Below are 3,643 nucleotides of genomic sequence, written 5' to 3'. Positions count from 1 at the left end.
TGATATGACTTTACACTCTTTTTTGGCCCATCATACCTCACATTATATATATCCTGCTTCCCCTTACCACCTAACCTCACAGATACATGAGTGTATGTTTCTAGGTTACTAGAAAATACTTTAGGAAAGTGTAACTCAGTACTATGACTTTCTGAGAGATGTAGTGCTATAGACGTGAAGTGTGGTGTTTGTTTTTTGGGATTTTTTTATTTTATTTTATATTTATTTATTTATTTATTTGTGTGTGACCTTAAACTCTCAAGAATGATATGTACTCTTGCATGACTTGCAATAAGTATTGCAGTATTTTTGGTTATAACTAAACTTCCTCTTTAAGTATGTGGAAGTTCCGTTGGTTTTAATGGCCAGTCTGTCTGCTAGTTTGCTGAAAGTCCTCTGAAACCCTTGTTGACTCTTAGTTTTTTTCTTCCTATTGCTAATTGATAATCTTCACTAATTCTACTGGCATTGCAGTTAGTATGATAATGTACATTTAAAACCTTGTACGACAGTCAAAATTGAGATTCTTTAGTCTTTTAAAGTGGTAATTTGGGTTCCAGAAACACAATATAGACTGTAGAAATAGTAATAAAATAAAATTCAGTGGAGTAAATAACAAGGAAGATAAAGTAAAAAGGAATATTATAGTTTTAAATAATTTTCTTCTTGTTAGGATCCATTCTGCTGCATATCATCTAGGGAATATTTATTTTTTTGAAAAGTCCACTAAAAAGGACATAACAATAATCAGTTCTGTTTGTAACAAATGCATATTTTTCTGCATTGCTCTCAGATAGATAAGGCCTATCGTAACCAATAATCCTTAAAATAGATTATTGGTTACGATAGGCCATTATTTTAATTCTTAAAATAATGATAAAATTCAACCTAGTAACATTATTTATATAAGGAATAAAACTGATCTGAATCTAAAATTACACCCAGCTTTTATACCTCAGATTTGACAGATTAAGTAGTTTACATCCTTATTATGCCGCACACGATTTCTCCTAATTACAGATTTTTCCTAATTACATTTTCTAGAGTACAGTGGGAAGAGCAGCGGCCCTGAAATGGAACCTTGTGGAACTCCAAAGTAAACTCTAAAATAAACAAATTCGCAAGGCAACAACAAACAGTCTGTTGGTCACTTATGATTTGAACTCTCCTAAATCTGTGCCTGACTACCCAGTTTTTAAGCCCATAGATTTGCATTTCGTGATCAACTGTATTATATACTGTAAGATCCAGTAGGAATGTGATGGTTTATGTGAATTTACTTAAAGAGAGAAGGTTTGAAATGGCTCTAAAATTGCTAAGCATGTTTTAAAGTAAAGGCTTCACCAAGCCTGTCTTAAAAGCATAAAATTAGCTGACAAAACAGTTTACAATATTTAGTACATCATTCTGCACACAACTAAAGGCCTTCACATATGGAATATTGGCAATAATCTAAATAAACAACATGACAAATACAGAAATGTTCTTTATTGTTGGAAGCTGCTCAAATGAAGTTCAATAGCTAAAAACATACACAAAACTAAGTGAATATTGTATATATTAATGTTATTAACACTGAGAATTATAGCTGAGAAAATTTATCTAATTTTATGTACAAAAAGGCAGTTTGATTGAATACAAAACATTGTGAAAGTCCTGATACAATTCAACTCCGCATAGCACCTTAACATTGACTAGTGGCCAAGAACCATATGTGCTTTTGTATGACTTGTGTAATTATTGCACTATTTTTGGTTATAAGCAGAACTTCCTCTTGAACAATGGTGAAATACCCTTGGTTTTTACTAGCAAATTTGCTTGTGCTGAAAGTTCTCCAAAAACCCTTGTTGACTATTTTTGACATCCATTTTTACTGTGAGATGAATGGAGATCAAAATTTCCTCATGCAAAATTTACTCTCACATTTGTTAATGAGATCAAATTTCTCATGAATCAGTTTCTTACAGAGGATTAATGCTTGCTGTGGAAATCCAGGTGCTTCCTCCATTTCACTTAGCAAAGTCATCATATGAAACAAAAATATACAGAAAAGAACATCACACATTGAATAAATGCACAGCCAATTAAACAAAAAGCCAGAATAAACATTAATTTAAAAGCAAACGTCTAGAGCTCATTTACAAAAGCATATATTCCAACATATGTATTAAAGACATTAATATATTGTCACTGTCCAAGAAAAAAAACATGCATCTCTAAAATAATACTTTTACAGGAGATGCCAAAACATTAACTTTTTAACCTAGACCAGTGCACAGAGCTTTCATTCCAAGTCATTTTAGATCATTTCTACTGAAATTTTCACACAATTTAAAAGACAGTTGTTGTGTTCTAATGAAGAAGATAAACACCAGTGTCAAAAAATGCATGCCCTTTTTTTGCACAGGGACAATATTTACAACATTGCTAGCCTCAATTGTCTTACATTATTTGTGTCACAACAGTGGTATATGACCTGGTCAGCAAGGGCCAGTTCCAATAAATATCATCAAGGAAAGGGACGTGCGGCAGACATGTTCCTTTCCTCTTCTTAGGATCTGTCGCTTTTGTACAGTTTGTGCGCCCCTGAACAAATGACCTTTTTATTGATTTTTCAATAAAAATTTATTGAAAAATTTTATTGAATTTAACACACCCTCCACAGGGAAATGCAGATGTCTAAACACCCCTGTTTTGTTAACTTTTCCATTTGACTGTAGATGTTCAGTAGAACTATTATGGGAATCAAACATATCCCTGTTGTTGGAAGAAAACCTTGTATCTCCAAAATGACAACTTTACAGGAGAAGGAAAAAAAAATATTTTACTTTTAATGTAAGTCAATGGAACCACACTTTATTTCCAAGTCATTTTGTTCCATTTCTTTTGGTCCATTCTTCATGAAATTAGCACACAATGTAAAGGGCAACAAGTGTTTTCATATTATGTAAAAAATTTGAAAAACGACAGAAATGGAGATATGAGGTTTTCTTCCGACAGCAGCACAATACTTTTTAGAAGGCTGTTTTACCTACAGCTAGGCCACATTTGGCTCCCTGGACCACCTCTGTGTAGCACTGATAATGTAATATGTGCACTTTTTCCACATATTCACTTCATTATTGTCTGAGTAATATCACATATTAGTTATTTAAAAGCACTACTAAGAAACTGTTACACATACATTTTTTTTTCTATCAAACATATGATGACTAAGAACAAAACCTTGTGTCTCCTTTGTATTTTTTTTTTCCACCATTTGAAAACACCAGCTCCCTTTTATATAGTGGGAACATTTCATGATGAGTGGACCAATAGGAAAGGCCCAAAATGACATAGTCGTATGCATAAGTTTGAAAACTCCCTGATCAAATGACATGTTGATTTAAATAAGATGTAGGGTGAAAATATGTTAATTTTTACATTCAGCAAATGAATAGTAATTGTGCATTAACATGTGCATAATTTGACCAGGGCGAGCAAACTTTTGCATATGACTATACATTGCATGTATTAAAGTTAAGGACATTTGGTAACATGTTATTGTAGGTTATGTTCATTAAACTACAGAACAGCTACATAAGCCTTCTCATAAACCTACATAAACGTTTATAAATGTTAATAATAATAAACAGTATTAATC

General features: G+C 32.4%; 1 long non-coding RNA gene across 1 annotated transcript; it reads right to left on the bottom strand.

Annotated features, from left to right (window-relative positions):
• Positions 1-1,473: 1,473 nt before the first annotated feature.
• Positions 1,474-2,073, bottom strand: LOC118802065. Its single transcript, XR_005006619.1, has 2 exons — positions 2,014-2,073; positions 1,474-1,977 (listed from the first exon to the last, which is right to left on the bottom strand). It is a non-coding gene; the product is annotated as an uncharacterized LOC118802065 (long non-coding RNA).
• Between the last annotated feature and the right edge of the window lie 1,570 nt (positions 2,074-3,643).

The sequence above is a fragment of the Colossoma macropomum genome, unplaced genomic scaffold (assembly GCF_904425465.1).
Source record: "Colossoma macropomum unplaced genomic scaffold, Colossoma_macropomum, whole genome shotgun sequence".
NCBI classification, from domain to species: domain Eukaryota; kingdom Metazoa; phylum Chordata; class Actinopteri; order Characiformes; family Serrasalmidae; genus Colossoma; species Colossoma macropomum.
Note: the sequence above shows the minus strand (reverse complement) of the source record. Positions and strands in the feature narration are given on the sequence as shown.